Genomic DNA, 27,783 nt, shown 5'->3' on the forward strand with positions numbered 1-27,783 from the left:
GAGGCTTTCCTGTGATGTAACCTCCAGGCACTGGGATTCATTTGTTTACTGCCTCTAAACATGGAGGTTCCCCTCAATTCCCATGACTTGTAGCCACTAGTCTGCCTATCCCCTTTCTAAAGTTGTCTATGCCTATACAAACCTAAGAAGTACTATAAGAACATACAAATGGCCATTATTTCCCCATGTTCAGACAACGTGTCCCAACTGCCCTTGTGTGGGAATAAAACCCCAGAAGTTTTCTTGGTGTCACATGAGCTAAAGCAGAATGCCTTTGTTATTCTAGACTCCCTATCAATTGAATGCTGGCAGCAGGGAGCAGACGGCTGTCCCCGCGAAAAGGAAAAGTTGGTCGAGATCAATTTATTACAGGGATTTGGGAATCTCCATCCTTAAGCGCCGGCATGACCTCTGGAGCGAGTGAGAGGATGAGTGGCACTCTGTTCCTTTTAGCGCACGTTTTAATCATTATATGGTGCCAAACTACGGGCTGGATATTGGGCCGGCCGGCCTTATCTACGGAAACGCCATCCTGTGCTTTCGAATGGAGAGCAATAATTTGATAGCTGGCCGCAGGCTAGCCATTTCAAGCTGCCGTATTTCACCCGCCTCGACTGACAAGTCAGAAATGTGAACACATCCGAATGAAGTTAACGGTCGGGAGGTGGGGAGGAGAGAACCCTCGGATCCGGCAAATCTTTTTAACGACGGCCTTTAAATCGGCTAACTGATTGCAAGCTAAGGATATTGAGGCTGCCAGGAATTATCTCATGATAGACTCAGGCAGACTCCGCATCAATTTTGTAACACCCCAGGTAAAGCAGGCTAAACCAATTTATATACTATCAGACTTGCCAATGCACCCAGATGATCTCTGCGATCACATGGATGGATGCACGCAAAGGCATGGGGAAAGATGGGGACTGGGCAGAGAATCCCATAAGGAGAAAGCAATAAAGAAAGAGAGGGAGGAAGCCAGAGATCTGCATTTGTGCAGAGCAAAACGGGAATGACTCAGCAGGATGAGATCAGAATGGAGAAGAAGTTGGAGGCGCTGCTGACGTGAGCAGGTCTGGATGTCATTCCATCTAATCAAGCAACCCTGAGTCTTACCCTTTGGAAAGGAGGTTGGTGCAGTGGCCATGAATGCCGTGTAGAGCAGGTAAAAGAAAGAGTGCCTCTACGAAGGTCAGCAGGTCAGATGGAACTTTCACGCATTTCTGATATTTCTGATATCTGTTGTAGTCAGAGACTCAGCGTGGCTGCATATTGGGGGGTGCTACATCATTGTAAGGTAAAGGTTCCCAACCACGGCTCTGTGAACCCCAGGGATCAGCAAGAGCACCAGAAGGGGTCCACAGTCTTTCCCTCCTGCCTTAATGGACTTGAGCAGAAGCCAGGGCACCAGCTACTTCCCTTGCCCCCTCCCCCCTTCCTGAGCATGAAGAAGTTCTCTCCTGGTTTCTGCACCTGGGAGGGGTTGGAGCCTGCATGCCTACTCTGACTTTAAACCACCTCCTGTCTCTCCCCCTTCAGTCCTCTTGGAGCTTGCTTGTTAATACGGGCAGTGATGTCACTTCCAGGGACATGTCCCTGCTGGGAGCGTGCTTGGGAGGCATAGTCAGCTGACACCACTCCCAGGACTCCTGGAAGCCCGGAAAATTATTGCAGGGGATCCTCCATGGTCAAAAGACTGAAAAATGTTTCTTCTTCTTCTTCATTATATGCTGAGGATAATGTTGATCAGCACTTTGGGATCAGGAAGGGATTTCCCTCAGGGCTAGATTGGTCCAGGGATCCTCGACGTCACAGAGCAGAGGTCACTGGTGGAGTGGTGGGGAAGAAGAAGAAGAAGAGTTGGTTCTTATATGCTGCTTTTCTCTACCCGAAGGAGTCTCAAAGCGGCTTAAATTCCCATTCCTCCCCCCACAACAGACACCCTGTGGGGTGGGTGAGGCTGAGAGAGCGCTGATATTCCTGCCCGATCAGTACAGTTTTATCAGTGCCGTGGGGAGCCCAAGGTCACCCAGCTGGTTGCATGTGGGGGAGTGGAGAATCGAACCCGGCTTGCCAGATTAGAGGTCCGCACTCCTAACCACTACACCAAACTGGCTCTCAATTTGCAGACAGTTGTAAATTGCTTGCATTATTCTAGGGGTTGGACCAGATGACCATTGAGAACCCTTCCAGCTCTATGTTTTGGTGTTTCTAGAAGCAATGCAGGTTTTCTGGGTTAGTATGTATAAGACTTTTTCCCCTGAATTCTCCCCGTTGTCCATTCTTTAAAATACTAATAAAGATAATGATAATGATAATAATAATAATAATTTAAACATTGAAACTTGGAGAGTACTGCTGTTTCTAGGGCAGAAAAATGAATCAGACAGAGGGGCACGGTGGAGGCCAGAAGAAATGTCCCCAGAGTTGCGGAAACGGAGTCCAGCTCGACAATTGCTGTCTCTGCAAGCCCCTGGGAAGCGAAGTTCAATGTACACTCGGGAGACGGAGCAACCACCTGGACGTACAAGCAGTGAGGTTACAGCAATTCCCAGCATGAGAAGCCTTGTGTAGGTTAGGGAGTAATTTTCCCCCTGCCTTGGTGCAAAGAACCCCCCAATGGCGTTTCTTCATGAATCTCGGCTTCTCCCTTATTCCCTCAACGCAGGAATAAAGAGGAATAAAGAGATTGTGTCATGACAGCAACAGCTGGAGATGGTTTCTTGTTTCCAAAATCTTTGAATGCTGTTCTACCTCCCTTTAAAGAGCATTCTTGCATTCCACTAGAGGTAACAATGAGAAGCACGATCAATCACAGAGGCCACCCCCCTGAGAAAGTCACTGCCGCTCTTTTAATAAATGCATGTGTGACGCCACCTGCTCCTTAGGAGAACGGAATCTGGGGCACATGGCGGAGGAGATGCAAAAGGAACTCTCCCTCGAGTCATTCATTCATGATTTCAAAACCAGTTGTGCAGGCCCAGAAGGGCAACAAGGTCAGGAGAGTGGTGCCATGGGAAACCAGAGGGGTGATGCACCAACACATGCCATATTCTCACCTATAGCAATGTCCGGAATGGTCTTATATAGAAGTTTGGCTTATTGGAAAATTGAGCACTTTGACAGAGTGAGGCATGAAGTTTGTTGACCTACTTTACAGGGTTGTTGTTGAAATATGCCTAATTTATTTTTATTTTAAATTTTTATTAAAAGAAGAGCTGTTTTTTTAATACTGTATTCTGCTATTTACTCCCCAAAGGAGTCTCAAAATATTTCACAATTGCCTTCTGTTGGAATTGCAAACTGCAAGTAATTTGGTGAAGTAAGCCTTGAAGGGCTGTTGTTGAGCTGTACTCATGTGCTCACTCATGATCCCTAATGGTCATTCTGAGGTTGCAATGGAAGAAAAGAAACCCTGATCACATGTTCTGGGGGTTCCTTTGTTTAAGGTGGACCCCCACCCACTTCCTCTTTCTTCAGGAAAAGAAAGATCTGATCACTGTGTGCTCTCTCAAGCAAGGAGCAGCAGCCATTAAGGCTCTCTGCATGTGTAGGCATGTAGTCTGCTTGAGCCAGCCATAGGGGCTTGCAAAGTGTTTTATTTGTAACTACTCTTTAAGCTTTTGTACTCTGCTTCAATAAGGAGACTGAAGCAGATGAATATGATATATTTTGTAAATAATTTAGTAAATATTTTTTTCCTAGGAAAAATCCTCTTTTTAAAACCTCAGAGTGCTGAGAGTCTGGATCTGTGCCTCATCCACAAAGGTAACCAATAACTGCCTAGTTTCAAAATGCTCTGTTACTCTGTAGCTCTAATTTTCTAGTCCAGACTCCCAAAACCTTCCCTACCTCTCCCTACAACAGACACCCTCTGTGGTAGGTGGGGCTGAGACAGCTCTGATAGGACTGCTCTGCAAGAACAGCTCCAAGAGAACTGTGACTAGATCAGCTGGCTGCATGTGGAGGATTGGGGAATCAAACCTGGTTATGCAGATTAGACAATTGGCAGCAACTTGATGGCAAAGATCTCCCCAATTCCCTTCTATCTGGGCCTATGAGAACTAACTTCACAAACAGTCTAGGGCACTGCTTAGTGAAAGTCTAACTAGCTGTGTACCCTGAAGGGGAAGTCAGACTGCAGGAGAAAAATGTCTGCCAAAGAGTAGCTTTAATTAAGAAAAGAGACAGCAGTTTTTAATAAATGTGCCTTTAATGTCGTGGACTTAAGACACTGGAGCTGGGTCACTAATTCTAATTTGTAGACTTAACTCATTTAAATGGCGATTCCCTGGGATTTGTAAAGCTAGGAAGGAAGCCAAGGAACCCTTAGCGCCACAACACCATGGCTTCTTTGGGGACCCCATGGCAATTAAGCTAGAGAATTGATTAATTGATAGCAAACAAATGCCTTAGACAATATCCAAATGGCACCCTGTGATAGTCAGGGCTCTCCATTGCAAATAGGGCCACCAAACTTCTGCTGGGGTCTGGAGATCTGCTAGACCAGGGGTGTTTGAAAGTGCTTTGAAGCTGCAGTTGACTTATGGCTTACCATCACCTACCCCTCCTCTCCCCATAACAGGCACCCTGCAAGTTAGATGAGACTGAGAAAGCTCTGAGAGAACTGGGACCCAGTGGCTTCATGTGGAGGAGTGTGGCATCAAACCCACTTCTCCAAATTACAGTCCACCACTCCCTTCTTCAGATGCAGCTTGAATGTGCATCCATCGGTCCTTATATCATGGAGAGCAGACAGATTTCAGGCCAAAGGGTTCTCAGATCAAAGGGCTTTCAAAGGGAGATTAGAAGGAGAGACTGCTGAACAGCAACTGGTAATGAAGCTCAAGGCAAGGGATCCTCCAGGAGTGAATGGAAACCTTGGTCTCCTGTCTCCTTACCAATGCTGATTTCTTGATGTGTACCACACCTCGACTTCCCACACCTGAACCAGTCTTGCTTGCCACTGTCATTCAGCCAGCTGGGTGACCTTGGTCCAGTCTCCATTCTCTCAGAGCTCTCTCAGCCCCACTTACCTCCAAGGGAGTCTGCTTTAGGAAGAAGAGTCTATTGTGGGGCATCTGGCTTGCTGCTGTAAGCTGCTTTGAGTTCCCTTCAGGTAGCGAAAAGCAGGGTATAAAAAACAACTCTGAGTTGGCTGTCATGCTTTCCCCCTATCTATATTCCATGCAGCTATTTCTGAAAGGGTGATCTTCACCTGCATTCTCACATTCCCATGCATTAAATTATTTCCCTGTAGGAAAGAGCTCATCCAGCTTGGGTGACCCCTGAAGAACAAACATGCGGGAGTTCTGCCTGTCTAACGGAGGCAGATGCTTCGCTGAAGGCCAAGAATTTCTGCTGTGACCTTGGCATGATGATTTTTGGCTCATCCTCTAAGCCCATCCAAGTGACCATTTGGTGCTGACTCTGCAGAGCTTTCTGGCCACTTCATCTCTTCCTTTAAAAAAAAAAAAAAAAGATCAACTTAGTCCAATCTAAGATTGAATCTTGATCCTGATACCAGGGGAGAAGAAATTGTCATCAAATAAAATTGGGGAGAAAAAAGACCCTATCCTCTGTCTGGCCCATGTGCCAGAACGAAGGGCCTGTGACATTTCTGCTTAACACTTAAGGGACCATCTAGTCCAGGGGTGGCTGAACTGGGGCTCCCCAGATGTCCCTGGATTACAATTCCCACGGAGGACCCACATCCAGCCTGTGCTGAGGCCGTTGCATTGGTTGCCAGTTGCGGCCCAGATCAGGTTCTTACATTTAAGGACATCTGTGGTCAGGGCCCAACTTATCTGAGGGCCCTTATCTTGTCTGCTTATGACCCCCACATGGTGCTTCACTCTGTGGGACCTAATTTACTGGTAGTCCCTGGCCCAAGGGAAGTTTGCTTGGCCTCAACCTGGGCCAGGGCCTTTACAGTCCTGGCCCCAACCTGGTGGAATGAGCTCCTGGAAGGGCTGAGAACCCTGACGACGCTTTTGAAGTTCCACAGGGCCTGCAAGATGGAGCTCTTCTGTCAGGCCTTTGGTTGAGGCTGGGGATATAAGACTCCTCTCCCTCTCCTCTATCTGTATGAGTGGGGAGACTGGGAGAGTTATTGGTTGCCAAATGGTTTTTGTCTTATATTGTCATTTGTAAGGGTTTTTATTGTCATTTTTATTGAGGTTTTATTCTGATTGTTAGCTGCCACAAGCCAGTCACGGGAGTGGCAGGATAGAAGTTGAGTTAGTAAACAAACAAAAAAACAAAACCATGACAGGGTTTGTACATGCCAATCAATCCCATAAACTGAAGGTCACTGAAGTGCCTGCAGGATGGAAGTAATACGCATGCTCCATCCAGCTTCCAGTAACAACAAAGCTCTGGTTTTCTGTGCCTGCACAGCAGGGACCTAATACGGCAGGCATCCCCAATCTTTCTGAAGCTGAGGGCACCTTTATAATTCTGATACAACAGGGTGGGCACAGGAACAAAATGGCTGCCAAGGAAGGTGGAGCCAGCTACAAAATGATAACTTCAGGAACCCAGTGAAAATCCTTGGGCTGTGGTGGCCGTGGCTGACAGAGCAGTGTTTGAAAAAAAATCTGCCCAGCCAATTAAATCAGTAATGGCCAATCAGAAGCTTTGCCGGGCAGAGACCTCATGTGGTCCCACCCACTTTCCAAAAAATACTCAATGGGGACCCAAGAATGATTTCAGCAAGTGTTGCAGCATGTCAGATTTAGGCTTAGGGAATTGGGGGGAAGTCTTTGCCTCTGCTCAGTTATAGAGCACATTGGGTGACTCTGGTCCATTCCTCATCTCAAAGTCCAGCCTAGGGCCACTGGGCCATCCAGGACAGTTTCCACACCCAAGATCTGATCTTTGGCATTAGAAGCCAAAGGCACGGAACTCACCTGTTTGCAATGTCCAAGGCAGCAGTGAAGCTTTGATCTATTATTGATCCTTTTCCTTCCTCCCTAAACATGCTGATGACAACTTGCCTACAGAGCCCCTTTCAATGCCAAAACCAGGGATCCAACAGAGCACGAAAGGACAATGAAAGAAGGGGGACAGGGCGTTCTCATAGCCATGCAGGCTGCAAACAGCACTCCTGATGTTTACATGACAAGACCTGATGCATCCTGCACAACGGTTGCCATGGAGACCAGACAGAGCAGCACATTCCTTTACTGTCCAGTCCAACCTTGGATATCCAGCAAGCCAATAAGGAAATCAGCTCTAGTAGATATCAGGAGGGTCACACGACTGGTCTGGCCAAAAAAACACCGCCATGATTTTATGTTAGGAATCCATTTTCAGAATTGCCCCATCTCAGAAACCTCTGGGTATCCCTTGTGCAATCACCGGGTCATGTCTGACCCTTGGGGTGACGCCCTCTATTGTTTTCCTGGCAGACTCAATACGAGGTGGTTTGCCAGTGCCTTCCCCAGTCATTACTGTTTTACCCCCCCCCCCCAGCAAGCTGGGTACTCATTTTGCCGACCTCGGAAGGATGGAAGGCTGAGTCAACCTTGAGCCGGCTGCTGGGATTGAACTCCCAGCCTCACGGGCAGAGCTTTCAGACTGCATGTCTGCTGACTTACCACTCTGCGCCACAAGAGGCTCTTTTGTCAAAGGCATAATTAAATGTGACAAATATTGCAATGTATTGTTTTAAAGACTTTTAATTGGACTTTTAAAGTTTTAGTGGATTTACAGGCCACCCATCTTTAACAGCAGTCTCAGGATGGCTGACAACATTTAAAAAAAATCCATGCATTCATGGTTTAAAACAGTCAACAAATAAAAAAACTAATTTCTGATTTTAAATGTAGATGCATCACCCATCCCTCGAAATGTAATTGCAGGATTGAGTTTGGGTCCAAATATCCTGACTCCCATGGTGGAGGGAGGAGGCAGAGAGGAGGGGAGGGTGGCCTGTTTCGATGTTACCGGTCGCTTGCTTTGTCCTCAACCGTATACCTGATGGAAGGGTGCCATTTTGCAGGCCCTTTGGAATTTTGATAGCTTTGATAGAGCCCAGAGCTCTGCTGGCAGCTTGTTCCGCTAGGCTGGAGCTGGGGCCAAGTAGTTGTCAGAAACAACTTCAAAATGAAAGTATGAATAATAAAATAAAACTTGTCTACTATTCTGCTATTCCCTAGCATAAACTCTGTTGAAGTACCAAACTAGTCAGGAGCCAGCTTGGTGGAGTGGTTAGGAGTGAGGACTTCTAATCTGGCGAGGTGGGTTCGATTCTGCACTCCTCCACATGCAACCAGCTGGGTGACCTTGGGCTCACCCCAGCAATAATAAAGCTGTTGTGACCGAGCACTAATATCAGGGCTCTCTCAGCCTCACCTCCCTCAAAGGGTGTCTGTTGTGGGGAGAGGAAAGGAAAGGTGACTGTAAGCCACTTGGGACTCCTTCGGGTAGAGAAAAGTGGCATCTAAGAACCAACTTTTCTTCTTCTGTTTGAAGCCTACATTGTACAATCTTTATTTAAATAATGTTGGATGCGATTGGGATGGGAAATTCTTGAATACTTTAGGGGTGAAGCCTAAGGAAGGGGGACATCACCAGGATATAATACTATAAACTCTACCCCCTAAAGTACCGTATTTGCCGGCGTATAAGACGACTGGGCGTATAAGACGACCCCCCAACATTTCCACTCAAAATATAGAGTTTGTTACATTACATTACAGTACTATGGGCCACTATGGGCAGCTTTGTCTATCCCAACTGAAGTGCATCCGGCGTATAGGACGACCCCCCACTTGGGGGCATGTTTTTCAGGGGGGAAAAGTAGTCTTATATGCCAGCAAATACTGTAGTTATTTCCTTCAGGGGAACTGATCTCTGCGGTTGGAAGATCAGCCGTAATTCTGGGAAATCTCCAGGCCCCACCTGGAGGTTGGCAGACTTATTGGATGTGTGCTCAAAAGACATGTTCACCATATTGTCTTGTAAGAAGGGGTGAGAGAGACTTGCACACAAGTCAAGCTTATCCCTTGCACACAAGGGATGCTTATTCCCTTGCTTATTCAGTTTGGATGTGACAGACTGGTTAATACGCTGAGAGATCTAGGGACATTAAACCTGTAGGGAGATTGAAAAGAATACATTTTCCAAATAATGCCACACATGGTGACCTTAGGATACCAATAGGTACAACTCAGGCCTAAGGAAAAACACAACACATTAGATCTGTCACTTTCTAGCCAGTTGCCAAGTGCATTTAAAGTGGACTGAAAGTGCAATATTGAATGTTTAAAAGTGCCTTAAAATATAGCGTTACAAGAGGGATCCTTCCTTCCTTCCTTCCTTCCTTCCTTCCTTCCTTCCTTCCTTCCTTCCTTCCTTCCTTCCTTCCTTCCTTCCTTCCTTCCAAGTGGTGTAGTGTTTAAGAGCAGCTAACTCAATTCAGGAGAACTGGGTTCAGTCCCCCTCTCCTCCACATGCAGCCAGCTGGGTGACCTTGTGCTAGCCACAGTTCTCATAGAGCTGTTCCCATACATCAGCTTTCTCAGCCTTACTTACCTCTCTTAGCCTTACCTACCTGTCTGTTGTAGGAAGGGGATGGTGATTGTAAGATATTTTGGGACTCCTTCAAGTAGTGAAAAGCGGGCTATAATTTCTTTCTTTCTTTCTTTCTTTCTTTCTTTCTTTCTTTCTTTCTTTCTTTCTTTCTTTCTTTCTTTCTTTCTTTCTTTCTTTCTTTCTTTCTTTTCACCATTTAAAAAACCCCTCAGGGCCTCCTAGAACAACTATAAAACCAATACATATATAAATATTGACAAGACATCTTCTCTCTAATATGGTATCACCTGTCCTCTCTGGCTTGACTTCTTCCTTTTTGTCTTTTATTCCTAACTGAGAGATTTTTTTAAATTTATTTTTGAATGTATATACCACCACTCTCAATTGTCCTGTGGCGATTTACAACAAAACAATAAAATATAATACAACACCTAACCCCCCCCCCCCCCAAAAAAACCCCTAAAAAATACAACCCCTAAAAACACACACACTAAAACACAGTAAAAGATGGTGGTACAATAGAGTTCTAAATCCCACCCCCTGTCCAACCCATGGTCTCAAGCTCTCTCATGGGGAGCGAGTCTAACCAACACTAAAGGATCCCCCGTTGATAACTCTGGGACCTCACCTTGGCCTCAGTCATACACCGTCTTACAGGTCCTGATGCTACTCAAGACTTGTAGGTCAGAGAGAGAGAGAGAGAGAGTGAGTGAGAGAGAGAGAGAGAGAGAGAGAGAATTTACAGAAATATACCGTAAATCTAATCACAGCATAAATAATAATAATAATAATAATAATAATAATAATAATAATAATAATAATAATAATAATAATAATAATAATGTTCTTATATGCTACTTTTTTCTACCCAAAGGAGGCTCAAAGTGGTTTATAGTCGCCTTCCCTTTCCTCTCCCCACAACAGACACCCTGTAAGGTGGGTGAAGCTGAGAGAGCCCTGATATTACTGCTCGGTCAGAACAGCTTTATCAGTGCTGTGGTGGGCCCAAGGTCACCCAGCTGGCTGCATGTTGGGGAGTGCCGAAGCAAACCCGGCTCACCAGATTAGAAGTCCACACTCCTAAACACTACACCAAACTAAAAATTTGGGACTGGGTAAAAAGCCCCGTAAAGAGCCTCTTGAGGTGCGGAGTGGTAAGGCAGTGACATGCTGCCTGAAGCTGTCTGCTCATGAGGTTGGGAGTTCGATCCCAGCAGCCGGCTCAAGGTTGACTCAGCCTTCCATCCTTCCGAGGTCGGTAAAATGAGTACCCAGCTTCCTTGCTGGGGGGTAAATGGTAATGACTGGGGAAGGCACTGGCATACCACCCCGTATTGAGTCTGCCATGAAAACGCTAGAGGGTGTCACCCCAAGGGTCAGAACTTTACCTTTAAAAAGCCCCGTGCAGACTACACCCAGTTTCCCTGGAGAGAACCCTCAGAAATGGGTTTAAACTACATGTAGAACGGTACCAGCTAGATATTGGGGGGGGGGGATTACAGTCAGAGTAGTTCAGCAGTCGCATAGGCTGCTTATGGAGGTGGTGAGCTCCCTCTCACTAGAGGTTTTCAGACAGTGGCTGGACAGATCCTTATCCTGGATGGTTGAGGCTGATCCTGCACTGAACAGGGGCTTGGAGTAGATGGCCTGTATGGCCCCTGCCCACTCTAGAATTCTCAGAAAATAGCCACATTGGAAGAAAGACACATTGGAAGAAGTATTATACTCCATTGAATTCCATCTCCCCATCCCCCATCCATCTTAGTCTTTATCCCCAACATCTCTAGGTGTTTTCCATCATACATGGGGGTAGAGGCATGGTTCTAGCCATGGTAGAATAGGCAAGTTACAAGAACATAAAAATACCCTTATAGCCAGTATGATGTAGTGGTTAAGAGTGGCATCATCTTACCTAGGGAGCTGGGTTTGATTCCCCGCTCCTCCACATACAGCGAGCTGAGTAATCTTGGGCCAGTCACAGAGCTGTTCTCACAGAACAGTTTCTCTCAAAGCTCCCTCAGCCTCACCTCCCTCACAGCGTGCCTGTTGTGGGGAGAGGAAGGGAAGGTGATTGCAAGCTGCTTTGAGACTCCTTCAGGCAGTGAAAAGTGGGGTATAAAACCCAACTCTTCTTCTAGCTATCAAATGAGTGTGTGTGTGTATAGGCTTGTAAGGCGTTGTGGACTGCTCAGCAAGGAAGACATTGCAGGAGAAGGCAATGTCAAACCACCTCTGCTTCTCACTTCCCCCGTAACTCCTATGGGTAGCTATCAGTGGGCTCCATCTTGAGGGCACTGCACACATGCAGGCGCACTGACTTGCAATTACGGCTTGATGTTTCTCCTCTGTAAATGGAATTCAGTCCTTGTTTAGCTCTCTCCCATTCCTTGTGTTCTAAAAATAGGGCCCTGTCACCATTACTGTCTACTTTGAGTAGGGGGGGGGGAGCAGTGAATTGACTCCTTCGTTGATCAATAAATGGTGGCTTTGGGGGGTCTGCGGAGCCTAATTTGCCATTTCCTCCTCACGCCTGTTGTCAGGCAGTTCTGTGACCTTACAAACCTTCCCTGTGGGATGCACTGGCATTTGCCACTCCAGTTGCTGGAGATTTAATATATGCCTCCTCTCTTGCTCGTGACAGATTTCGAAGCTGTAAATCCCACGGCTTGTTAGGGCCATTTTTAATCATTTGTTTTCTTTGGGCCAGGGGAAAGACACACACATACACACAAACACACACACACACATCCCATGTGGATGATAAATATAATTTAACTGTGCGTGTCAGCGAGGAAATCTCTTGGACAGTCCCAGAGAGAATGCAGCAGCATTGTACAGTATTAAGGGAAAGGACTTTCTTGACTGCCCTTTTATACTGGGACAAGTACGGCTCTTTGATTGCTCTGCATTGGAGAGCTTTAGCGGCAGGATGGAAACTAATTTCTGGGATGGATTCTTCTCCCCGGAGGCTTCTCAGGTGGCGCAAAATGTCATTGGCCATGCATAAAGGGTGCCGCCCATTTCTGATGACATATGACATCCCTCCCTGGCACCCGTCCAGCAGCTACTTAGCACGAAGTCACACCTGCGTGACATTAAAAAGGTCTACATGTCCCTTCTGCAAGGACATTGGTTCATTCCCATTACTTGGTGCTGTTAACAGCAAACGACACTGCAGTCCTGAAAGGTAGATGTCAATTTAATCAGAGAGGCAACGTAAACACACACACACACACCCCTGGCAAATAAGGCTGTGGCAGACAAATGAGCAATAAGAGAGATGATATTTAGCAGGTCAATACTAGCTCAGAAGGTCCCCATAGAAACCTTGAAATCCAGAGATTCAGGATTCCACAGTGTTATTTCATGGTTTGCAATATTTTGTAAACCAGCTTTTGAACATTTCAGTGAATAAAATGCCACTGGATGCATCAATGTATTTACTCGCTTATAGTAAATTTTGCTCTCTGTGGCTCAAGACAGGTTGTTCAGCATTAAATGTTACCATCGATGGGATGGGATGGGACACCCAGTAAACTATATGGTAGGATTAGGACTGCAGAAATCTGAAGCCAAGCAGAAATCTGAGACAAAACTGAAACAAAGCATAAGTATTAAACAATGCTGAAATTACACCATGGGATACAATACATAGCAACGGATAGTATGCATCATTGTATCAGTGATATAGTTCTTCCAGTGTTATTAGTAGGATTATTCACCAAAAAATATATCCGTACAGTTTAGATTCAGCAGGAAACAAGGTGGGTATACCTGAATCATCTGAACCCCAGTATCCTTACAGGCATTTGGGTTTGGGTGATTTGAGTACAGCTAGATCAATTGGGGCTCCGACGCATTTAAAGGGACCTAGATATCCATGTAAATGCCTGGGAGCTCACCAAATAGCTGATCACAATGACAGAAGTCTATTCATGGGATAAGCTGTTTGTCAGGCTGTGTGTGTGTGTGTGGGGGGGGGGAGTGGTTCAAACCATCCAACAGCCCACTGATTTGGGGAAAGGCTTCTCTCCCTGCATTAGCTTGGGCTGTGTGGGGGATTCACCCCCCCCCTACAACCTGATAGACAGCTGATCTGGAGAGAGACTTTAAATGCCTCCCCCCCCCATCCTTCCCAGGCTCTGCCGTGCCTGGGAAGAGTTCAGGGAGCAAGCATTTAAAGAGCCCACCAAGAAGGGTGGTTCCCATGTTAAGAAGAAGAAGAAGAAGAAGAAGAAGAAGAAGAAGAAGAAGAAGAAGAAGAAGAAGAAGAAGAAGAAGAAGAAGAAGAAGAAGAAGAAGAAGAAGAAGAAGAAGAAGAAGAAGAAGAAGAAGAATTGGTTCTTATATGCCGCACCCTGTGAGGTAGATGAGGCTGAGAGAGCCCTGATATCACTGCCCGGTCAGAACAGCTTTATCAGGGCTGTGGCGAGCCCAAGGTCACCCAGCTGGTTGCATGTGGGGGAGCACAGAATCGAACCTGGCAGGCCAGATTATAAGTCCACGCTCCTAACCACTACACCAAACTGGCTGTCTTTACCGTGCTCTTCCCTCCCCCAGGCCCTTTGCAAGCATCACAGAGCAGGGTCTCCATTGCCTAGGAAGGGTGGTGGTGGTGGGGAGATATTTAAAGAGCCCACCAACAATTGAATCTCAAGTTCGCTGCTTGGCAGATTCTCAGATGAATCTCAAATCAGCTTAATCAAGCCCCAATCAATTCAGGCGTCTCTGATTTGGATGTTTTAAACTGATGGGATGTGTGATTCAGCTCAGAAAAGCCTGGAAAATACTGATTCAAGTATTTTCAGGCTTATTCGAGCCGAATCGCCCATCCCTAATCATTAAGATAAAACTGAATGTTATTTTCACACAATGCTCTGTGGGCATCTTTGAAAACAATAACAACAAATACCTGGAAGAACACCTGTGTCCAGTGGCGCCTTTAAGATCAGACGTTTTGTTCAAGGTATATTCTTTCGTATGCATGCACACTTCATCAAATACAGTGAAACAAATTATCTTCAACCAATATATATGCGTAGCAGAGCAGGGTTTAATCGACAGGAAGATTCCAACTTTGTTCTGCTGCTCAGACCAACACAAGTATACACCTGAATGTATGAATAAATGCATTGGGCAGACCTCTATCTTTACAGTGATGCATTGCCAAACCCTTGCATATTTCATTCATTTCAATGCACTTGTAATGTGCCCTTCCATATACATTTTCTTGAGAGCTAGAGTGATATATAGGTTATACTTCATCTTAGCCAAAAGGTCTTAGAGGCAATGTAGTGGTTAAGAATAGTGGCCTCTAATTTGGAGAGCTGGATTTGAATCCTTACTTCTACATCTGAAACCTGCATGGGAGACCTTGGACCATTCACAGTTCTCTCAAAGCTCAGGGAGTTTGTTGTTGGGAAGAGGAAGGGAAGGTGATTCTAAGAAACTCTGAGACTCCTTTGGGTAGAGAACAATGGGATATAAAAAAAACAATGAGAACTCATGTCTTACAAGACCTTTGAGTATAGCTGGTTGAACAGAGTATGGCTTTCCTACCATCACCATAAACTGTTCTTTATTGAGCACTCAGAATTTTCTTCCTAGGTGGTCAGTGAGCCATCACCAAGAGTAGAGCGGAAAGTGCAGTTTTCACTTGGAGGGAAGAATTGGAAGAACCCTCCTCCTCATTTTAGACATTCCTTTTCACCAGTGGAAATAGAGAATACAATACAAGGGAAGGTTATCAGTAAACCTTATATTTTTAGAAACAACAGTTCACTCACTACCTGATTGGCCCTCAGTAGTAGCAGCTGAATCCCTATTGGGAGGGAGTGCTCAGCCAGGAAAGGCTGATAAGGAGTCAGCTCTCCTCCTCCAACTTCCTGCCACCCTTGGAATGTACTGGGAGGAAGCTGAGCTGGCTCCACTGAGTAGCCCTGGTGTGAAGGGAGAGAAGGAGAGGAGAAGCAGCAGCAGGAGAAGAACAGCCAGCCCAGTGAGTAGCTCGGCCCTGAAAGGGGGAAAGAAGGAAAGCCTTCCCCAATGAGTTGCCCTGGAGTAGAAGGCGGGGGAGCACAGCCTGCCCCAGTGAGTTCCCCTGGTGTAGAGATTGGGATAGGGGGAAGCACAGCCTGCCCCACAGTATTGCCCTGGTGTAGAAATTGGGGAAGTGGGAAGCAGGGACAGTGCAAAATGAGTTGCTGTCAACCAGCTCTGTTCTTCAGGGAAACTGATCTCAGCAGTCTGACGAAGAGCTGTCATTCTGGGGAATGCCCAGGTCTCCACTGGAGTCTAGCATCCCTGGACCTCTGTGGGGCACAAGGCCACAGAGTCCCCCCTCCCAAGCAACACTTTTTTCCGGGGGGATTGATCTCTGTTGTCTGGAGATGAGTTGACATAGCAAAATTCTCCCTCCAAAACAGCCATTTACCCTTGGAAGCTCATCTCTCTGTAGATGAACTTCAATTCCATGAGGTTTTCAGGCTGTACCCGGAGGGGCAAGGGGAGTGTCAGCACCCATGAAAGCCGCAGGGCAGGCATGTGTCCTAGCACCCATTGTATTCTTGGGTCCAAAGGGTTTTGGCCCTACTCATTAATAATAACAAAGCACACATGCTTTAGGATGCTTAGGGCTGATCCTGCGAAGAGCAGGGAGTTGGACTAGATGGCCTTTATGGCCCCTTCCAACTCTATGATTCTATGATTCTATGAGCCTGTATTAATGAAAAAATAATCAGATTTTTCTAAGGCACGATTTAAATCTAACTATAGGGCAAAGTGATTGCTAGTTTGCAGAATCCTTAAATTAGATTTATAATTGACTGTTTAAAATAAATGTTTCTTTTTAGAAGTGAGTACTGGAAGCCGAGTATTCCGAGGTATACTCTGTGGCATGCATATTACATAATATGTCACCTAAGCTTCTATCCTGCTCTAAATCGAAATATTTTCTATTGATATAGGTCAGTAATATTTCTGCCCACCAAGTTATTTGAATATTCAAGTGAAGAGTGAAATGGTTTGACATTTCCTGCAGGTGCCATTACGACGTCTACTGAGTGGAAATGACATTTCAGTCAGTCATTAACATCCATCACCACTCGCTTCCACTCCACTTTGCTTACGGTAGCTGATGAAGGATGCAGTGTGAACCTAAAAGAAGGAGAGTTGTTTTTATGCTGCACTTTTCGCTGCCCAAAGGAGCCTCAAAGTGGCTTACAATTGCCTTCCCTCCCTCTCCCCACAACAGATGCCCTGTGTTGTTGTTGTTGTTGTTGTTATTATTATTATTATTATTATTATTGACTGCCACTCTCAGGCCATGCCAGCTCATGGTGGTTTGCAAAAAGACAATAAAACAAGGGTAAAACACATATCCCCAGCATTCTAAAACCAATCAAACCTTCCCCCAATTTCCCAACCAGTCCCAGTATGCACCGCCCACCGAGGTTTCCCAAGATGGAAGGGCATTTAGGGCCATAAAGGCCACTAGGGGCTGTTAGAGGAAAGATCTAGATCTTCTGTAGCCTGGCCTCAACCAAATGCCTGGTAGAACAGTTCTGTTTTGCAGGCCCTGTGGAACTGTGATAGCTCCGTCGGGGACCTCAGCTCTTCTGGGAACTCATTCCACCAGGCTGGGGCTAGGATTGAAAAGGCCCCGGCTCTGGTCGAGGCCAGGTGCATTTCCCATGAGCCGGGGACCACCAGCAGATTCAGACCCACAGAGCAAAGAGCCCTGCAGGGGGCATAAGGAGACAGGCAGTCCCGCATATACGCAGGGCATATACGCAGGGACCACGTATGGCCTTAAAAGTAAGTACAAGAACCTTGTACCTGATCCAGAACGCAACTGGCAACCAATGCAGCTGCCTTAGCACTGGTTGGACATCCATCTATCCATCTCTTGGCTGCCGCTCCTGGACCTGCCAGCTTGCATTAGCTCACAACAGTAATTAAACCAATAAAATGGTATAAAAAACAAGCTCCCCACCAACCCCCCCCCCCACCAGTCCTTACCACTGCAACCCCATTTTTCACCTCCTAGCTGTCATCTCCAGAGTATTGTGCCAATAAGACACACAAGATCTTCCAATCCACCTGGCCTCAACCAAATGTCTCGCAGAAGAGTTCTGTCTTGCAGGCCCTACGGAACTTTGACAGTTCCCTATAAGAGAGTTTGGGATGTTTTACCACCCCAAGCTCTCTTGCAGGGAGGTGCAGCATATAAATCAAATAGGTAAGTCTGCATGGTATTATAGAGTGTTGGAGTAAGCATGGTATAGAAGAGTTTCGGTGAAAGCATCATGTAGTAGAGTTTTGGAGTAGAGTCTTGGAGATCCATATTTGATTTTTTTACTCATGTCACGGAAGCTCACTGGGTGATCTTGGGCCAGACACTCTCTCTTTCAGACTAACCTACTTCACAGGGTTGTTGTGAGGATAAAATGGAGAGGAGGAGGATGTAGAATCACAGAATCATAGAGTTGGAAGGGGCCATACAGGACATCTAGTCCAACCCCCTGCTCAACGCAGGATCAGCCCAACGCAGGATCAGCCTAAAGCATGTAAGCCACTTTGTGTCCCAATAGGGAGGGAGAGAGGTGAGTATAGATGAAAATAAAAAATTCTGGTTGGCAGCAAAGTACAGTTCTGGTCTACAGATAGAGAGAGACTATAGAAGTTAAATGTCTCTTGGGAATTGATCGCCAGCATGGTGTAGTGGTTATGATCAGAGGCCTCTAATCGGGAGAACTGCGTTTGATTCCCTACTCCTTGTCCACATGCAGCCAGCTGGGTGACCTTAGGCCAGTCACAGTTCTTTCTCTCTCCCCCCTCCCTATTTCACAGACCGAGTATGCACAGGGCAGGAAATCCGGGATGGCGGCAGCAGGGCAACCCTAATTGTGCATGATGTGGCTGCCATCCCAGCCCTGGCCTGGCACAGAGCCCCGGAAGACCTGTGGCAAAGGAACGCAGAATTTTCCATGTTCCCTGGGACGCCTTGGGCATGAATAGGGACTGGGTCGGGCCAGTGTCATGCATAATTGGCAGAGCTGAGCCTTTCGGCCCGGCCCTTCCCCCAACCTATGGCATGCTGCTCCCTGCCATTGTGCAGTGGGGCCTCCATTCCCCCCAATCCCTGCCCTGCTGCTGCTGCCTCCAGGCAGCGTGCCAGGCTTTCCAGCCCTGGCTTTTTGCCCGCGCATGCACGCTATGCCAGAGCAGCCCACATACTCCAGGGGATTCCCTCCCCTGTGAGTAAACGGGAATCCCAGTGTGTCTGCTGCTGTGCATGATGGGTCACAGGGTGTCTGTTGTGGAAAGAGGAAATGTAGGGGATTGTCAGCTGTTTTGAGGCACATGAGGCCTGCTGGATGACTGTGGGTGAGTCACATTTCTCTTAGAACTCTCTCAACCTTATCTACCTCACAGGATGTCTTGTAGGGAGAGGAAGGGTAAGCGACTTTGAGATTCCTTTGGGTAGTAAAAAGTGGGGTCCATTACTCCAGTTCTGCGTCTTCTTTGTGCATGAGGCAGGCATAGGCCAAATTCTATAGGGGGATCCAGTAAGTTGACTATGAGCAGAACAGAAATCTTCCAACTCACCTGTTCACCTGAAGGCCGCTGTACTCATAAGCTGCTTTCGCACAAGTCAGGTAATGAACTTCCTTTGAGCATTAGAGATTGTTTGCAATAGGAAATGTTTTCTGAAATACATTCAGAAAATCTTTATTGGCATACAAAAAAGTAAATCCATAAAGACTAAAGTTCACAGACAAGGGCATCTAGGATAACAGTAATAGTACCTCTTTTGATACCAACAGTCAGCATCAATGAGAGATTTATTCTTAAAATGGCCAACAAAATTTTGACAGTCTCAAAAATAGCTGATGGGTCTTTCTCACTCAACTGATTTTAACCAGTTGCTTCTCTTCCACGCAGTCATATTTCAGTTTCTTCATGGAATCGTCTGGGGAATGCTGATACTTCAAAAACTTAGGACAACCAAACAATAAATGCGAGAAAGTATCTGGGGCATTGCATCCATGCAAACAAGTTCTTTTGTTAAATGGAATTTGGAAAAACCGGCCCCTAGATGAGTACAAAGGAAAGATAAAAGAAAGGCTCTTTTAAGAGGGAAGTCATCTAGAACAGATTTCCCCAACCTTCGGGCCACGGAATGGTACCGGGCCATGGAGCCCTTGGTACCAGGCTGCAGTGGGGGGGGGGGGGGAGGGAGGCATGGGCGTGGACACGCCAGCGGGTGTGCCTCCCCCCCACAGCGCGGTACTCGCTGTGCCGGGAGCTTTCGGCTGCTTTGACGGCCGATCGCTCCCAGTGCAGCAAGCGCCGCGCTACAAAGGGGGGAGGTGTGGGCATGAGCGTGGGGATTCCTGCGTAGCAGCCGCACCTGTATGTTTGCGCCCACTGGCGAGCACTGCGCTGCGGGGGAAGGAGCTGGCACCGGCATGCTGGCGGGTGCAAATGCACTGGCGCGGCAGCTCCATGCCTGCGCATTTGCGCCTGCCTTCTCGGATGGAGGCAGCAACAAATGGTAAAGTGACGGCCGTTAATCACTAATGTACACAGTTATTTCTCCAATGCTTTTGTGAATGACAACTGAATTCAAGGGGACTGATTGGCTGTTTTGGCAAGAATTATCATATGGCAGCATATGGCTGAATTTGGATGTTGTGATCCAGTTTACTAATTTAACAGAATCAGCTTTTGCTAATTCCCACTGTCCCTGGAGCTTGCAATGTCTCCCGAGGAATGGGAGAGGACAGGAAGGCCTGGAGGATCATTGTCCATGGGGCCACGATGGGTCGGACACGACTTCGCACCTAACAACAACAATTCCCACTGTCATGCTGGTAGTTCATAGTCTGACGAAGGGTGCTTGAACTTGAAAGCTCATGCCTTCAATCAATCTTTGTTGGTCTTAAAGGACTCTGATTTTGTTGTTCCATTATGACCAGTACTAGGAATTAAACCCACTGTGGTGTAAATACAGCGGGCGCTAGCTGCGGGAGTGTGTGGTTGCGGGCGGCTGGGCAGCCGGGCGTGGCTTGTGGGGCTGCTGGCTGTCGCTCTGGGGCCCCCCTTTCCCTCGGCCAGACTCACCGTGGGCCGGGCACTCAGCAGGGCAACAGCGGCGTGAAGGAGGCGAGGTCAGCAGCGGGCGGCCATGCTGTTCAGTGCGGCCGGTGAGGCTTCGCCGTGACGCTGGTGGCGGAGCGACTCCTTGTGTGCGTGGACATCTTGGGGCCAGCCAGTGAGGCCTCGGTGCGCCGCTGGCCCTGGAGTGCCACTTTGAGGAGTGAATCAGGAGCTGCTTTGCGGCTCCTGGTTCGCTCCTCCGAGTTTCTATCTCGGACAGGACCCGCCCTAACTCCTCCCCAACAGCCCTTACCCTTTTATTTCATCCACCCCGCAGGAGCAGTTTAAAGATGGCTAGGCTAGACAGCTCTTGCCTGGATAGGGCTGCTAATAATCCCATGCCAAAAGTCATGCGTACAGCCTAAGCCTGTTTTTGAAGGCATCTATTGTCACCCCCCATTTCCAAAGCAAGATCCACCAGGATTCCCGATTTTCTACTTGGCAATTTACAATTAATTTCTAGCCCCCACAACAGCTTGTTGAAATTAATATGGATGTATCACCGAAGCGGGAGAAGCTGCATAAAAATTACCACCCCCAGGGGTACTCCTCCGACACGTTGGCCATGTTAGACATACTCTCATACGTGTACATGATAGAAAATAGGCTCTGCTTTTACATTTTTGTTTGGTTTTGTATTTCATCTGAAGGACAGCTGTACTCAGGTGTATCCCACATGCCGTGCTTTTGTTCGAAAAAGAATGCAATGAAGCTGCCTACATAATTGGCACATGTTTCTGCTGGTTGGGATTCTTTCCCTTTTTTTAGGTAATTAGATCTCATTGACAAAAGAAGCCTGCTCGGGCCATTTCACTCAAGGAGGAGGGGGTTGCAAGGACACGTTGGCCTGAGACAAGAAACAAATGAACAAATCCCCAAAGGCTTGCAAGCACTTTCCAGCACCGCTTACAAGGTCAGCAAACATGAAAATCTTGCCAGTCGACCTATCAGAACTTAATACAGCTGGAATACTTGTTAAAATTGCCTTGGGGAGGCCGGTCAAAAATGGCCTTGCTGTGACAAATCATTACTGCCCCAGACCAACGTCTGCAAAAACATTGAGCGGAGAGTGGGAAGATAAATAATGTGATGGGACACTGGATATCTCAGGATATTTCCATAGGGGTGCTGGCCTGGTGGTAAAGAAAATGACGGCAACCTTCTGTTTGATCATACAGGCATTAGGGATCGGCTATAATTCTACATCCTGTCTACAAGTCTTTGGTTCTTACCAGGCAGAGAAACGGGCCTGTTCCCCTCTGGAAAGTACTTTTTGATAGGGTCTCTCACATAAACAAATTGTTTTATAACTGAGATGAGATAGTCCTTCTCAAGGCAAGAGAAATGGAAGACGAGTGTGTCATTGCTGTTTCTGTAAATAATTGGAGGTTGGGGAGGAAAACATGCTAGCAGCTTTTTGGACCTGTCAGCAGCTCCTGGAAGGCTGGCATAAGGGCGGCAGGCTGTGGAGTGGGGAGGTGGAGACCCTGGGCTATTGGCTCATCCTGCAAGGCATCATCTTTTCCTGCCTCCGAGAACAGGGTACTTCACACTATGTAATCCTGTTGGGCACAGATCTGGGAACTCCTCTGTTTATCTTTCTTCTGCAGTAAAAAAGTTTTTTTTTTCTCTGTGTGATTAATTGGGCCTAAGAAAAGAACCCTAATTGGGGACTGTTAAAGTTGTCATCTCTGAGTTCAGAAAGTCCTGGAGATTTGAGGGTGGGGTCTGGGGAAGGGGGGTATTATGCCACACACGCACCCTAAGCAGCCATTGTCTCCATATAGCAGGCTTTCTCAACCAGGGTTTCATATATTTATATATATATATATTTATATTTATACACACAAACAAGGGGCAAAGCCCGTTGTGTCGAGGGATACAATGGCCGCTAGAGCTTGGCAGTGGGAAGAGGAAGGGGAGGAGTTGTCCAGTCTGTAAGGGCATGGGACTGAATGTGGGTGTTTTGCGGGGGGGGGGTTGTGGTGGCATGGTGACAAATGAGGGCATAGAAGTGGAGAGATGGGTGTCAAGAACCTGTGGTTTAATCTGACCTTTGGGAATTGTGGCGTAGTGGTTACAGATGAACTTTCTAGAACCATGTCTTCAGGTATGTGAAGGGAAAATCAAACTGGAGACTCTTCTTAGGGGAAGATTACATGGCAACCAATTCCTCCCAGTTCTGTGTTCAACTTCCTTTCCCTTCTTGTGTGAATTAGGCCGAAACGTCCCCCTGCCCTAATACACATGGGTTAGTCACAGTACACAGATGTCCACCCTGCTCCTTCTGTCTCCATTTTTTTTACTGTTAATAAAATGTTATGTGCCCACATGCTTCTGTCACAGTTGCCCCTTAGAAGAAGGAGAGCTGGATTTATGTACCCTGCTGTTTACTTCCCAAAAGAGTATCAAAGTGATTTGAGTGATTTACAAATACCTTTTCCCATCATCTCCCCACAATAGTCAACCTGTGAGGTACGTAGGGTTGTGAGAGGTCTGAGAAAACTGGGAATGAGCCACAGTGATCCTCAGGTGTCTCAAAGCAGTTTCCAATCGTCTTCCCTTCCTCTCCCCATAGCAAACTCCCCGTGAGGGAGGTGGGGTAGAGCGCTTCACTGGGAAGATGGCAACCCTGTTCTGTGTCTTTGTGCACAGCAGTCTTGATCTTAGTCCGGTTTATGCTAAGGTGACCATATTGTCCCACTTTGTCGGGACATCTGGGGGCACCTGGCAAATTGTACTTATGCTGAAATTAAAAATATATATATATTACAATAGTATTTTTGCGTTCTATGCGTTCTATGAAACTTTTTGTTGTTCTATAGAGACCAAATTTTTAATCAAGAACCCCTCCCCCAGTCAATGGTGTCCGCTTGTCAGAGGCAGACAAAACTCACAACAAGGCTTCTATAGAAAGAAAGCTTTAATTGGAAGTAGATCTGAATACTCAAACATCTGAAGTCAAGACTGTTCGATATCGGGAAAGCAAGCAGTTATCAATACAATTCTCCCACCTAAACCAGCCCCGTTCCCAGGGGAGGGGTAACATCCTCCACCCAGGTGTCATCCTGGGCTTCCTGCCAAAGTGTCTCTGTTGGCGCATCCTTGGTCTGGCTAGCTTGGTACAGACATGGCAGAGATCAGGGGACTGATCCTGACACCGCTTTACCAATGTTAAAATCTGGTCACCTTACTTTATGCACACCTAGGTAGTGTGGAATTCCAGAACATGAACCTACAGCAATCAGGCAACCTTACCTCCTCTCTGCAATGTTTTCTTGGCCTGAAATAGGTCAGGGGGTGGTAGGTGGCTATGGGGTCATTACACACTTTTGAGGCCCCACTTCCAGACATCAAGGAATGTGTTCAGACCAGGGACAGCCAATCTCCAGGTGGGGCCTGGAGATCTCCTGGAATTGCTGCTCATCTCTAGATTATAATGATCAACTCTGCAGGCAAAAATGGCCACTTCGGAGGCTAGACTCTGAGGCATTTTACCATTTTAAGGCCCTCCTCCAAACCTCCAAGAATATTTCCAACCAAGAGGTAGCCAACCTCCAGGTGGGGCCTGGAGAACTCCTGGATTTACAGCTCATCAGTTCCCCACTCAGAAAGGGCTGCTTTGGAGTTTGGACAGAGTTGTTGTGGAGAAGAAACATTTGCCTCCCACACAGGTTGTTGCTGAGTTGAAATACATGAGGCCTACTGCACAGGGTTGTTGTGCAGATGAAACAGGAGAAAGAAGAACCTCTTCAACAGCATCCAGTATGCCTCAAATCTGCAGAGAGTTGCTTGGCTGCCTCTTCCCTTTAACGGTGAGGCTGGCCAGAGCAGTATTTTAAATGAGAATGGGCTTTTCTGTGGCCTCCCTGTTTGCCGACCATCAGGCAGAAGGGGAAAGCTTCCCCCCCAAAGGAAAGTACAGTTCCCCCCACAAACTCCTCTGCATTGTTCTTGGAAACGCCTCCCTCCCCTCAGTCAGGGGAGGAGATCATCACATCCAGACATTGAGGCGTTACTCTGATATTTGGGCTTAAACTCTATGGTAGAAGCCAATTTACCACAGAGTGTTTGCCCAAATACCAGAGTGTTGCCCCACTGTCCTGGATATGATGACGTCATTTTCGGGTCGCATGGGCAGCGATGTGGCCACGGGGAAGTCAGGGAGGTGTTGTGAAGAGCTGTACTCTCCCTACTTCTATCACATAGTAATTTGTAAACAAAAAGATGATAGGCTGGCCAACTCTTCTAGGAGAAAACCGTCTTGTTTATTTGCACATGATAACAGATTCAAATAAAATCTGCAGGAGGTTAGAATAGATGACCCTGTAGGTCCCTTCCAACTCTATGAGTCTATGATTCTATGAAATGTAACAATGGAATTGTCCTTTGCCTACAAAGGAGGCTGAACTAGGCAATAGAATTCAGGAGACAGACACGTGGCCATCCAGATGGCATGAACATGCCTCTCCTACCGCTTGGCTTGCCAGATCCGGGCTCTGAAGCGCAACACTGAATTTACATATCTTTTCATGTCATCAGCATAGCAATTGGTACAAATCGCTGTTTCTTATTACATGTTTTCATTTATTGAATAATAACATGCTAAGCCTTTTCTTCTGGATGAACAAACGATTGCGTATGGCACGGCTGTGTCATCGTACGAATAAATCCAAATTAGATACTAAGCAGATAAAACTTATGTAATATTAATGTCTCGTTTCCTTCCTTGATGCAGGAAAGGGGGGGGGGGAAAGGCGCTATCTGTGAGTGTAAGACTGTGTTGCTTTCTGTTTGGAAAGCATAGTTGATGGATCATGTACAGCTATATGAATGATTGAAGATACAGTTCTACTCCAAGGAGAGTCAGGAAATTCCTGAAGATTTCCAAGTGGGGTCTGGGGAGGGAGGGAGCCCAGCCAGGATATGATGCTGGAACGTCCACCCTCTAAAGCAGTCATTGCGAGGAGATAAGATTTATTGATTGATTTATTGATATTTGAATTTATATACCACTGCTTACCATAGTCTTGCAGCAGTTTACAATAAAACAATAAAATAGAATACTCTTAAAACCTCTTACTATATAAACATTAACATTAAAATGCCCAAGATGGTGATATAAACTGAGTTCTAACTCCCACCTCCTGTTAAGCATTCGGTCAAATAAGTTCTGTTATCAGGTGTGAGAGCAACTAATCACCTCTAAGGGATCCTCCGTTGGAAACACTGAGGACCCCACCCTGGCCTCAACCATACCCCTGGTGGAAAAGCTCCGATTTACAAGCCCAGCAGAAACCACAGGGCCCATAGCTCCTCTGGGAACTCATTCCACCAGGTTGGGGCCAGGGCCAAAAAAGCCTTGGGGACTGGGGAGAGCCCTGCAGGGGGCATAGGCAGATAAGTGGTCCCCCAGATAGGTAGGGCCCAAGCCGCGTATAGCCTTAAAGGTTAAAACCTTTAATACCTTGAACTTAATCCAGAAACTGACTGCTAACCAATGAAGATGGTGCAACACCAGCCGGATGTGGGTCCTCCAAGATGTTCCAGTGAGGACCCTTGCAGCCACATTTTGTACCAGCTGTAATTTCTGGATCAAAGCCAAGCATAGGCCCGTGTAGAGCAAGTTAAAGAAGTCTAATCTGGAAATGACCGTTGCATGGATCAGGTGTTCTGATGACAGGTAGGGCGCTAGAAGTTGCACTTGGTGTAGATGGGAAAACATCATCTGCGCTACCTTAGTGATCTGAGCCTCCGTAGAAAGGGAGGCATCAAAGATCACTCCCAAATTCCTGGCGGATGGTGCAGATGTTAACTGCATCCTGTCTAGTCAAGGAGGTGCACTTCCTGGTCCTGCCTTCTTCTGCCCAGCCACAGGACTTCTGTCTGGCAGATGGGTGTTTGAGTCCAAAAAAGCAACTGTCAACGTATCTTCAAGTGTTCATAACCATGAAACTGAAGCCATGTTTGAAGAAAAAGAAGAGTTGGTTTCTATATCCTGCTTTTCACTGCCCGAAGGAGTCTCAAAGCGGCTTGCGATCACCTTCCCTTCCTCTCCCCACAATGGACGCTCTGTGAAGGAGGTGAGACTGAGAGAGCTCTGACAGAACTGCTCTGTGAAAACAGCACTACCACGGTTGTGAGGAGCCCAAGGTCACCCAGCTGGCTACATATGGAGGAGCAGGGAATCCAACCTATCCAGCAGATTAGATGTCACTACTGTTAACCACTATACCATGCTGGCTCTATCATTAACTATCATGAACTAGGGCTAGTCCAGGGTTGACAGCTCTAAGTTGGGAAGCACCTGAAGATTTTGTGAGTGGAGCTTAAGGAGGTGGAGTTCAGGGAGGGGGACGAACTCAGCAGAATATAATGAGTCCCTTGGTTGTTTGGAGCAACCCTAGACCAGCCCCTGCTTGGTCTACTCTTTAATTCCACAGCTTACAGCACTTGCTGTCTTAGTTGACCAGGGCTCTGCATTGGGCACTCCATGCTATAGTTTGGACCCAACTGTTCCTTAAGTTCTAGCTTTATGTTCTGACTAGATATTAAGCCCGCTGAGGGCAAAATACCGCGGGCCCTAGCATGATGGGTGGGTGGAGGGATGGGGCGAAGGAAGGAGGAAAAGGAGAGAGACAGAAAGACAGAAAGAAAGGGAGGAAGATAGAGCCAGAAGAAGAGGCAGAGAAACAGGTAGCCAGAAAGAGGCAGATGGAAGAGAGGGAGGAAGGGAGAAAGGGCAAAACAAAGTGAATGCTGGGAGGAAGGGAAGGAAAGGGCAAAGGGAATGCTGGGAGGAAGGAAAGGAAAGGGCAAAGGGAATGCTGGGAGGAAGGGAAGGAAAGGGCAAAGGGAATGCTGGGAGGAAGGAAAGGGCAAAGGGAATGCTGGGAGGAAGGGAGGAACAGAGGAAGGTAGGGGGCCTTGGGACCTTCTGCTGGGCCCAGGGGCAGGCTCGGCTGCTCAAGGGCCCGGTAGAAGGCTCGGGAAGGCGGCGGCAGGCTTTGAGGCCTACTACCGGGCTGAGGAGCAGTCTCGGCTGCCCCAGGGCCCAGCAGAAGGCTCGGGACTTCGGGAGTG

This window comes from Paroedura picta, chromosome 6 (genome assembly GCF_049243985.1).
Source record: "Paroedura picta isolate Pp20150507F chromosome 6, Ppicta_v3.0, whole genome shotgun sequence".
Lineage (NCBI taxonomy): Eukaryota > Metazoa > Chordata > Lepidosauria > Squamata > Gekkonidae > Paroedura > Paroedura picta.